This window comes from Natrix helvetica, assembly GCF_964273705.1.
Source record: "Natrix helvetica genome assembly, chromosome: 2".
Lineage (NCBI taxonomy): Eukaryota > Metazoa > Chordata > Lepidosauria > Squamata > Natricidae > Natrix > Natrix helvetica.
In genome coordinates this window covers 289,669,176-289,681,291 of record NC_138552.1, presented here as the reverse complement: position 1 = coordinate 289,681,291, position 12,116 = coordinate 289,669,176, and the positions used below count along the sequence as shown (strand labels likewise).

The 12,116-nt window shown below is 46.4% G+C and overlaps 1 protein-coding gene across 1 annotated transcript in view; it reads left to right on the top strand.

The window, feature by feature from the left end:
* AATF (apoptosis antagonizing transcription factor) overlaps positions 1–12,116 on the top strand; it is a 134,783-nt gene that overhangs the window by 107,723 nt on the left and 14,944 nt on the right. The window lies entirely within an intron of this gene.

Sequence of the window (12,116 nt, the reverse complement as noted above, 5' to 3'; positions counted from 1 at the left end):
CTCCCGGCACCCCCACTGCCAAATTGCACACGGCGCTTTTTCCACAGTTCAGCCCAGCCGGTGCCCTTGGTATTTGCCGCTTCAGTGCTTCAGGGAGAGCTGAGCTTGTGAGCGGGCCTGGGCTTTTAATTTCCCTTTTTTTCCCCCTCCTTCCAGCCCGGGGGTGTGTGTGTGTAAGGATGGCAGCATTGTCGCGCCTTTTGTGACATCTTAAAAAGAAGAGATTTACAAGGATGTAAGCGCGGGCCCCTCAAAATGCCTGCGTCCAATTATTCCCATTTAAAAGTTGCCACTGGATTCTTCCTCCCTTCTTTTCTTTTGCTGGAACAGATGTTACTTGTGGTGATCCCTCTGGAATTAGATTATTTGAGGGGGTGTCTTTTTGGGGGGGGAGAGACAGGATATTGTTGCAAGTTCAAGATAAACATATGCGACTCTTGTGGGCTTAGTGCGTTTAATCAAAGGCATAAAATGGATTCTAGTTCCGTGAAAGCTCAGGGCATGGTGAATTTATTAGGTTTTAAGGTGCCATAAGACACTTTGCGAAAGATCAGACAATAATTTATTGGCTTAAGAGCGTTTTCTCTCTCTCTCTCTCTCCCCTCCCTCTCCTCCCTCTCTCTGTCCTCTCTCCTTCCCTCACTCCCTTTCTCTCTCTCTCTCTCCTCCCCTCCCTTCCCCCCTCTCTTCCCCCTCCTTCTCCCCTCCCTCTCCTCTCTCTTTCTCTCCTCTCATTCCCTCTTCCTCTCTTTCCTCCCCCTCTCTTTCTCTCCTCTCATTCCCCCTCCCCCTCTCTCTCGCTTCCTCTCTCCTCCCCCTATCTCCCTCTCTTCTCCCTCCCTTCCTCTCTCTCCTCCCCCTCTCTTTCTCTCCTCTCATTCCCACTCCCCTCTCTACCTCCCTTCTTCTCTCTGTCCTCCCTCTCCCTCCCTCCCCTCCCCTCTCTCCTTCTCTCCTCCCCCCCCCCCGTTCATGCTCTTCTCACCTCTCCCCTCCCTCGCCTTCCCCCTCTCTCCACTCCTTCCCTCTCCTCTCTCACTCTATGCCTCTCCCCTCCCTCCCCTCTGTCCTCCCCCTCACTCCCATCCTTTCTCTCTCTTCTCTCTCTTCCTTCCTCTCTCCTCCCCTCCTCCTCTCTCCCCCCTGCTCACGCTCTCTCCCCTCTCTTTCCTTCCTTCTCTCTCCATTCCTTCCCCCTCCTCTCACTCTCTGCCTCTCCCCTCCCTCTCCTCTGTCCTCTCTCTCCCCCCTTTCTCCTTCCCTCTCTCTCTTCCCCTTCCTCTCTCCTCCCCCTCTCTCTTCTCTTTCTCTCGCTTCCTCCTCTCTCTCTTCCCTTTCCTCTCTCCTCCCCCCCCTCTCTCCCTTCCTCTCTCTCTCTTTCCTCCCCCTTTCTCTCCTCTCCTCTCCTCTCTGTTTGGTGAACTATCAAATAATAAAAGCAGTTCTTCATGAAGTCTTCCATTAACTACTGTTCCTTGTTTTAGCCAACCCAAGAAACTTTGTTTAATGGTGTTTGAAACAAACCACTGTTTTTAGCAACTCCTAACAGTTACTCGGGTGTCATTTGAATATGGCTGTTGTGTTTTCAGCAGACTAACACAGCTGCTTGCCGGGAAGATTTTAAATTAAAAATAAAAATCGGCAAGGCTAAAATAATGCTGGTGGCTAAACATGCACTGATTTTTGCTTCATGATAACAATTGTGAGATCTATAGTCAGTGTTGTTGATGTCTTACAATGCATGTGAAGACAACTGTCCAATTTAAATTTCTAGTTTATACCTTCCCATTCCCGTGTGTTTGCGTGTGTGTGTATGTGTGTGTGTTTGTTGTAATGCAAAGCTCATATATGCATGAAGGAGGGAACAGTAATAATAATAACACCGCTTTCTTTAGCGGCAGTGGAAGGTAATTTCATTGTTTGCAAGTGTGAATTACTAGATTGAAAATGCAAATACACATTTCACAGTGGTGTGATCATGCACTCAGCCTTTTGCTCCGTTAGTTTGGAGGCTTCACCCCAAAACAAATAAAAGTCTCGTATGGCGGGGGAGCGCTGCATGTTTATAGTGTGAAAAATCAGAAAAACAGAGTTGTGCCTACTGCCTATAAAATAAATTAATTGTACGGAGATGGCTGACAACACCGAATTCCAACTAAAGAAGGAGAAACCAGATCATCTTCAGATGGAGGAGCAATTGTTGGAAAACAGTCACTCATGAATGGTTCTCCCATTCTCCCAGCCCAGATTTTAAACCAGAGATTGTCCCCAGAGAGTGAAACGTGGAGAAGCCGAAAAACCTATATGGGGTTAATGAACCGTCTAAGCCAGGGGTGTCAAACTCGATTTCATTGAGGGCTGCATCAGGGTTGTGTTTGACCTTGTGTGTGTGGGGGGGGGGGCAGAATGAGTATGGCCAGCTCGATGTCACTCATGTCGGGGGCGCCTGTGGCGGCCCAAGCCCTCTGCCAGTGAAAATGGGCTCCCGAGCTCTGTTTCCGGCTGCGACAGCCTCCTGCAATCCTCTGCCAGTGAAAATGGAGCTCGGGAGGGCCGCATGGACAGTCCCTCACTGTTTCCAGGGTGACCGCCACAGGGCAGATCTAACTACCCCGCGGGGGCCACCCTGGAAACAGTGAGGGGCTAGCCGTGTGGCCCTCCTGAACTCTGTTTTCACTGGCGAAGGATTGCAGGAGCCCGTCGTAGCCGGAAACAGAGCTGGGTCAGATCCGGCCCGCGGGCCTTGAGTTTGACACCCTTGATCTAAGCCATGATATAAATTAGACTGTTGTCCAGGGAAAGACCACCAAGCCAAACCTTTATTGCTTAATGGTGTCTTTGAGGTAGATTACTGTACTAATAGTAAAAAGCACTCTAAACACTGCTTCTCGACCCAGGCCAGTTTAAGATGGGTGGACTTCATTTCCCAGAATTCCTCAGCCATGCTGAATTCTGGGAGTTGAAGTCCGCACCTCTGAAAGTATATTGGCTGGGGAATGCTGGGTGTAGAAGTCCACCATTCTTAAAGCATTCTGGGTGGGGTATTCTGGAAGTCCAACACCGCTTAAAGTTGCTCAGGTTGACAAACACTGTTGAGCATTATATAGAACCAACTGGATAGATGTGCTCTGCTACGAAAGTATGTGATCGGGCTTGATAAATTGACACTTACAGCTTGAAAATTAATGAGTAGTTACGATCGGCCTCTCCGTTCCCCTTCTCTCCCTCAGGCTTGCCCCACAGAGGCCTCTCCTATCTAACCCCCTTCTTTCACTCACTCTAACTCCTTAGCATCAGTGTTTTTCAGGTGGGGAGGGGGAGTAGAATGTCTAAACTTCCAGCCCGCAGGCCAGATGAGTCACGTACTGGCTATTCACCCCAAGTGGCAGTTGGAACAGAGTTCTTTTCAGGTGGGGAGGGGGAGTAGAACATCTAACTCCTTAGCATCAGCGTGTGTTAATAGTAATATAAGAAATGCCAATGATCTGATGATCATTTTGAAAAATCCTTTCTTCAAGTCCGTAGCCCTCTTTATCCACTCAGTCCTCCAAGAAAGAGCTGGAGAGAAGGAGCAGCTAAAGGGGGAAAAGTTCCTCTATGATGAAATACGTCCTGCAACACTTGATTGGCTGCAGTACTTCAGCCACACCTTCTCCTGATGATGAAAGGAAGACTTGCCAGTGTTTCCCTTTGCCAGGGGTCCTGATTTAACAGATTTTCTGGAAGAAATAATTAGAATATGTACTTCCCAAAGAGCTTACAATTTCAGTTTTTCCAGCACAATCCACCAACTCTGGTTACTAATAAATATTAATCAGAATACTACGTTATGTGGCTGCTCTTCCCTCTCTCCACCAATTGGAGTTATGGTTTAAAGCAACTGGTGGTCCATAAAAAAGTTTTGGTGGTCGGCAGAAAAATTATTCGTATTTTTTATATCGCACTAAATCAGGGGTCCTCAAACTACACTCCCTGGGCCGGATACATACAATGAATGTTTGTGTTGCTGCAGAGAGTCTCCCCCTTCGGGCTCCTTTTGTGTGAGTCGGAGTGGGGCAGAAATTCTGACTTGGGGTCTGCTTCGGCCTCCTGGTGTGGGGCCACTGGTGGCAAAGAGCCAGAGGGCCTCGTTCCAGTGGGACCGCATCATGGCCTGGAATTGGCTGACCATCTCAGCCTGCTGAGCTTCCAGGTGCCGGTACCTGGCCTTACACTCCCACAGGTCTTCCCTCTGCTTGGGAAGACTATGCTCGTAGTCCTCAATGAGGTGCTTCTGCTGATCCTCCTTCTCGGTCAGATCCGATTTGAACTGAGCTGTTTTGCCAACTCTTTCTCACGGTGGCTGCTTACCTCCAACAATGGCTTCCTCCTGGGGCCCTAAGGCGCATGGCCGGGGAGGCGAGGAGTGGCTGGGAGGGGTGAGTAGAGGCTGGCGAGGCGCCCCTCAACGTGAATGACATTTGAGTTGACCACGCCCAACCAGTCACACGACCACCTAGCCATGCCCACCCAGCCAGTCATTAGGAAAATCATATTAGTAGTCCACGGGATTTAAAATTATGAATTCAGTGGTCCCTGAGGTCCGAAAGATTGGTGACCCCTGGTTTAAAGGGCAAAAGATGTAAAAGGCATTTAAATGGGAGAAGCTGTAACAACCCAAAGCAGCGGAGATAAAAAGCCAAGGAAGTGATGAAGCACGGAGGTATCATCACCCCTTAGCTGCCCGAGGCATCAAAACCACTTTAACCTGGAACTTTAAAGCAGGCTGGGCCTCACAGGTGAGGATTCAAAAGTCTCCCCCCCTAAGCCCCGGATGAGGAGAGTGGCACGTTGGCTTCTGGATGCTGTTTTATATATTTTTAAAAAGAGGGGGAGCTCTTAAATGGCCTTAGTTTGCAGCTGTTTTAAATCATGGCTGGGCAGAAGGCAGTTCTGGATCTAGGGGACTGGAGACTAAAGCATATGAAGAACGGTTGCAGGAACTGGGTAGGTCTAGTTTAATGAAAAGAAGGACTAGGGGAGACATGACAGCAGTGTTCCAATATCTCAGGGGTTGCCACAAAGAAGAGGGAGTCAAACTATTCTCCAAGGCACCTGAGGGCAGGACAAGAAGCAATGGGTGGAAACTAATCAAGGAGAGAAGCAATTTAGAACTAAGGAGAAATTTCCTGACAGTAAGAACAATGAATCAGTGGAACAACCTGCCTCCAGAAGTTGTGGGTGCTCCAACCCTTTAGGAAGATGTTGGACAACAATTTGTCTGAAGTGGTGCAGGGTTTCCTGCCTAAACGGGGTTGGACTAGAAGACCTCCAAGGTCTCTTCCAACTCTGTTATTCTATTCTAGCTTCAGATTTGCTAGGTGAGATGCAGGAAGCTGGGATGTGTGTGTGTCTGAATCCTCACGGCTTATCAATCATACCAACAGAAATGACCCTCCTATGCTCCGAATTGTGCTTTCCCATTTAAGGTTGGGGATCATGGATGTACCCTGAAGGGCTGAGATAGAGAGGAGAGGGCTCATGGGCAGAATCCCTGGCCGGAGAAGGAGTTTAGCTACACCACCCATTGAAGGAGCACGGTGGTGCCAATTGAGGTGATCCCATTCTTAAAGTGGGTGATTCTCCATTGTTTCTCTCTGGTTCTTTCACTGTAAAGCAGAGGTGTCCAAGCTTGATAGCTTTAAGACTTGTGGACTTCAACTCCCAGAATGCCCCAGCCCGCCATAATTGCAATGAAATTTGATTTTAATGTATGCTGATTAGTGTACATTCAAAGTGACAATGAAGTTATTGTTCTGTTCTATTCCATTCCATTCTCAATAAATCTATTCTATTCTACTCTACTCTACTCCATTCCATATTCTATTCCATTCCATTCCATATATTCTATTCTACTTTACTCCACTCCATATTTTCTATTCTATTCCATTCCATTCCATTCTCAATAAATCTATTCTACTCTACTCTACTCCATTCCATATTCTATTCCATTCCATTCTCAATAAATCTATTTTATTCTACTCTACTCTACTCCATTCCATATTCTATTCTATTCTATGCTATTCCATTCCATTCCATATATTCTATTCTACTCTACTCTAATCCACTCCATATTTTCTATTCTATTCTATTCCATTCCATTCTCAATAAATATTCTCTCTCCCTCTTTCTCTTTTTCTCTTTTTATTCTTTCTCTCCCTCCCCTCTCCCTCTTTCTTTGTCTCTTTTTTCTGTATTCCTCTTTTTATTCTCTCCCCCCCTCTCTCTCTTTCTCTTTTTATTCTTTCTCTCCCCCACTCCCTCTTTCTCTGTCTCTTTTTCTCTGTATTTCTCTTTTTATTCTCTCTCTCTCCCCCCCCCCCTCTTTGGTAAAAATCCAGCCCTACGTTTGCCAAACCCCTTGTTTCATTAGCGTAATTCCTATCCTTTAAAAGCATGAAAAAAATAAATAAGAATAAAATAAATAAAAAGCTAACCTGTTTTAAGAACGCCCGTTCTTAAAACATGATTTGTCATCTTTTCCCAGTGAGACAATTTGTCATCCCTTGCCTGGAATCTGTTAACAAAACAGTCAAGCTATGAAAAGGAGAATTCATCCCGGACACGGGGGATATAAAAGTACACAAAGGAAGGTGCTTCTTTCTCTCCCCCCCCCCCCCCACTTTCTGCATCTCCTTAGACATGGCCATTTCTTTACAGTGATTAATCTATCCAAATTTCAGTGCCAGGGAAGGAAAGGGAAGGAGAGAGAAAAAGAAATCTCTCGGGGAAGTACAGCTAGTCCTCGGCTTACGACCACTATTGAGCCCAAAATTACCGTTGCTAAGCAAAGACATTTCTTAAATGAGTTTTGCCGCATTTTGCGACCTTTTTTTTTTGCCAACGTCGTTAAGTGAATTGGCTTTGCCATTGAGTCTGCTTATCAGAAGTTTGCAAAAAGTGATCACATGATCCCGGGAGGCTGCAACCATCATAAATATGAGTTGGTTGCCAAGCATCTGGATTTTCCCTCCTTGGGATCTTCAAAACTTGGACATGTGAAAAATGGTCATAAGTCACTTTCTCAGTGCCGTTTTAAGTTTGAACAGTCACTAAATGAAATGTTGTAAGTCAAGGACTACCCCGTGTTTCCAAGTGACAGTTCCTTGTTTGCTAAAGGTCAGGACAAAGGCAGATTCTTGCAGGACCAGCCAAGGCTGATTGATTTCTGTATTCTATATAGCAGTGATGACTAATCTTTTTGTCGTCACGTGCCAGAGGCTCGTGCACAACCCGCGCCCCGTTTTGGGCCTAGTAGGCCTCTCTGCAGCCTCCTGGGAGCAAAAACAGGCCATGAGGGTCCGTGCCGCCACCACCCCTCCCCACACCTCGTAAAGAGCCTAGTAGGCCTCCCTGAAGCCTCCTGGGAGCAAAAACGGGCCAGGGGCAGGCCGCACCACGCCACCACCATCACCCACGCCCCATTTTGGGCCTAGTAAGCTTTCCTGCAGCCTCCTGGGAGCAAAAACGGGCCGCACCCTCCCCTGCCCCCTGTGCATGTACAAACAATTGCCGCATGCCCCCTGCCCTCTGCACAGGCACGGCAGAGACCTGAAAAATCAGGTAATCAGGGGGAGGCACATGCGCGGTTTAGCTCAACTGGGGCAACGACTCACATGTCCGCAGAGCGGGCTCTGCGTGCCACACGGCTATATAGATCAGCGTGGTCTAGTGGTTAAAGCACCATAAATGCTGTCCCGCTCACATACATAACTGTAGTTTAGTAGATTTATTAATATCCCACCCCCCGCCCAACTCCGAAGGCAGCTGATAGCTGGCATACGGCTGCGGCCCCCTCCCTGCCTCCGACACAGAGCCTTCATCAGAGCCTTCCCCAGACTCCAGGACTGGCCCAGGTTCCTCCCCAACCTCCTCACTCTCCAAATCTGCTGCCAGATCCGCTGACGGGCCACAACAGGGGGAAGGAAGAGGACCGACAGTCCTTTGCTTCGGTCTCCCGGTCCCCCCGGGAGCCCCCCCCCCAAAGCAGTGAAAGGAAGCAGACAATTTCAAGAATGGCCGTGTGCAAGTCTATAATTAGAATGGGATGGCAGCTCAGATGCCCCGCAGCCCAGCCGGCGGAGAGATCATAGCTCTGGGGCGGGACGAGACACGTTGGAGGGTGAAATTGCATGGAGCGTGAAGGGCAACGGAGGGGGGAGAGGAGCACTTGGCATGACCAACCCTTCCCCTTTGTGCATCATCATTGGAATATAAGGGTCCCTCCCTCCCTCTTTCCCCATTTCTCTTTTCACAGAGTTCATATAAATCTTATTCTTCATCCAGGCAGGAGGTCTGGACAGTCAGAGTTCAGGGCTCCACTTTGGGGATCTGCAGGAGCAGATTTGTATGGGGCCAGGAAGATCAGCCTTCCCTTGGGAAAGTTAGAGATTCCGTAGGCCTAGGCAGGTCTATGGATTAATTTACGGCCCCTGTTATGACCGCGTTCTTCAGTGGATTTCTCCTGTGAATGTGTATGCATAGGCTTCTAACATTACCCCCCCACCATATATATATATATATATATACACATACAGCTGCTATGGCTTCATGAGGGCGAGATTGCCACCTAGTGTTCATTTCCTTTCCTTTTCAACTTGGGCAAGACAGGTGAATTGGAGGAAAATTTACTTCAGCCCTTACGTGTTGGAGGTTTCCTTACAGTGGACATCACCCCACTGGCTGGGATCCAGGGCTTAGCCCGGCCCGGCCCAACCCAGTCTACCCAACTCAACTCAACTCATCTTATCTTTAAGCATGCTGGCTGGGGAATTCTGGGAGTTGAAATCTACCCATCTTAAAGCTACCAAGGTGGAGAAACAGTGCTTTGGGTGGTGAACATAAGAAAATGGCTTTCACTTAGGGTCCTGTTGACAAACGGGGACCATCCTTGGCACCCATGAAACCAACCTGACCTAGTTTATATTTAGGAATCATAGGAACCTAGACTTACTGGTGAATTTGTGCAAAATTGTCCGTTGTCATTATTTGGGCTATCCAGGTCCGGAAGAGAACTGGGAACTAAGGGTTAACCAAAGGCTTTTTTGTATGTGTGCCAAGCTAAAATTAAATTCTATATTCAAAAATGTAGCTTTAAATGTAGTTTGTCATCTCTAGTCTAGAATTACATATTATAAGAACGTTGAATCACTGTGTTAATACCACTTTATAAGGCCTTGGTAAGGCCACACTTGGAATACTGCATCCAGTTTTGGTCCCCACGATGTAGAAAAGATGTGGAGACTCTAGAAAGACTGAAGAGAAGAGCAACAAAGATGATTAGGGGAATGGAGACTAAAACATATGAAGAACGGTTGCAGGAACTGGGTATGTCTAGTTTAATGGAAAGAAGGAGACATGGGGAGACATGATAGCAGTCTTCCAAGAGGGAGTCAAACTATTCTCCAAGGCACCTGAGGGTAGGACAAGAAGCAATGGGTGGAAACTAATCAAGGAGAGAAGCAACCTAGAACTAAGGAGAAATCTCCTGACAGAACAATTAACCAGTGGAACAAGTTGCCTCCAGAAGTTGTGAATGCTCCAACACTGGAAGTTTTTAAGAAGATGTTGGATAGCCACTTGTCTGAAATGGTATAGAGTCCCACGTACCTAGAGCATCTTTTAGAGATAAATCTGAAAAACACTTTTTTAAAAAAGGGGATTTATACCTCTCACTATTAGGTTTTATAATAACCAGTAGACAAAAGTAAATGTATGCCTTAAAATCAGTTACAAAATGTGTGCTACAAAACAGGAAAACCCAACTCAGCCTCAATGACTGTGGAGATTCTCAGCCATCCAGGTCATGGTTGTCCCAAAGGTGCTTTTTTCAAGAGGCAGGTGTACTTGTTTTGTTTTTCCTTGAAGACGTTTCGCTTCTCACCCAAGAAGAAGCTGAAGAAACGTCTTGGATGAGAAGCGAAATGTCTTCAAAGAAAAACTAAAAAGTCCAGCTGCCTCTTGAAAAAAAGCACCTTTGGGACAACTCAGCCTCCTGGTTTTCAGCTCTGATTGCAGTAAAGTAAATTAATGAATCTAGGACACATTGCAAAAATCTACAAATATTAAAATTTTGACAGAGAACAGATAAATTTTTAGATTTAGCTCTAAAAGATGCTCTAGGTACGTGGGACTCTATACCATTTCAGACAAATGGTTGTCCAATCTCTTCTTGAAAACTTCCAATGTTGGAGCACACAGAACCTCTGGAGGCAACTTGTTCCACTGGTTAATTGTTCTGTCAGGAAATTCCTCCTCAGTCCTAAGTTGCTTCTCTCCTTGATTAGTTTCCACCCATTGCTTCTTGTTCTGCCCTCAGGTGCCTTGGAAAATACTTTGACTCCCTCTTCTTTGTGGCAACCCCTGAGATATTGGAACACTGCTATCATGTCTCCCCTAGTCCTTCTTTCTCTTAAGCTAAACATACCCAGTTCCTGCAACCGTTCTTCATATGTTTTATCCTCCAGTCCCCTGATCATCTTTGTTGCTCTTCTCTGCACTCTTTCTAGAGCCTCCACATCTTTTCTACATCGTGGTGACCAAAACTAGATGCAGTATTCCAAGTGTGGCCTTACCAAGGCATTATAAAGTGATATTAACACAGTGATTCAACATTTTTATAACATGTAATTCTAGACTAGAGATGACAAACTACATTTAAAGCTACATTTTTGAATATAGAGAGTCTAATTTTAGCTTATGTTAAAATTTTGACAGAGAACAGATAAATTCTAAACATAAAACAGAAACAGCGATTAATGATCTAAATATAATCTAGAATGGCAAGTGAGATAAAACAAGTTTCAAAAAGTTTTAATCTGTCTTTTCTAGCTTGGGCAAACAAAGTTTTCTGTCTATCTGTCTGTCCATCCTTCCATCAAATTTATGTGCTGCCTGTCACACTTGCGTGAATTGGGGCAGTTTGCAGATAAAATGACAAAACGATATAAAAGCCAAAGTTAAAAACAAAATTAAAACAGGGTTAAAAAGAATAATTGCAAAGTTAAAAGGCAGAGGGAGTACTTTTGGAACATTTGCTTTCGAAGTATAGAAATCATCACCCATGTTAGTTATTTCATCTTGAAACTTGGCTTCAGATTTGCGTTTAACGAATCCCCAAATTAAGATACACAAACAGAGGCATTCTCCTATGAGTTGAAGAACAAGCCAGGTTCAGTTAATCATAGTTCCCTAGTTCATTTGAAGTGGGAAAAGGTTTTCAGAACAGACCGGGGTTTATTAAACCACAACTGGAAGTTGGCTTAATTGTCTGCCTTGTTCCAAAAGTATGGAAACATAATGCCCTATGTTGGGATGCTGGGGGTTCGCAGGGGTTCGGGAGAACCTCCAGCTAAGATTCTGTGCAGTTTGGAGAACCCCCAAATCCCACTCCTGGCTGGCCTCGCCCACCCCGCCCCTCCCAGGAGTCCCCATGCGTCCCGTTTTGGATGCAGGTAAGTGCAGAGCACACGCAGAGGCTCGGGGGAGGGCAAAAAACAGGCCTACCAGAAGTTCAGGAAGGGGGTCTCCGGAGCCTTGGGAGGCCATTTTCGCCCTCCCAGAGGCTCGAGGAAGGCCTCCAGAGCTCTGGGAGGGCAAAAACGCCCCCTGCAGTGGTGCGGGAGGCCAACTAGGCCACGCCCACCCAGCAGCTGGGCAAAGAATCCTTTGCTAAAATTTTTGAAGCCCACCCCTACCTAAGAATCACTAACAACTCAACAACAACAAAAAACAAGACCCATCTCCTTTCGCATTTTTAAAATGTGTAAAAAAAAAACCTCATCCTGAGTAATAATCGAAAGTCTTAATTGCCTTCTGTGGGTGTGATGATTATCCCAAGCCGTGTGGGCAGACGAAGGGAAGCCGCCTCAGCTCCGTCTTGCCAGTGGAAATGAGTGCGTTCCCAATTCTTCACCCCCTTTGTCTGAAAATGCAAAGACAAAAGGAGATCAATGAACCAGAGGATTTATGGGAAGGAATGGATTTAGGCCAGAGCCTGGATATAAATTTCAAGAGATGGGAAGAGTGCAAGCAGAAAGGAAAACGGAAAGTAAGCAGATTGTATTCCCGAGGAAGAA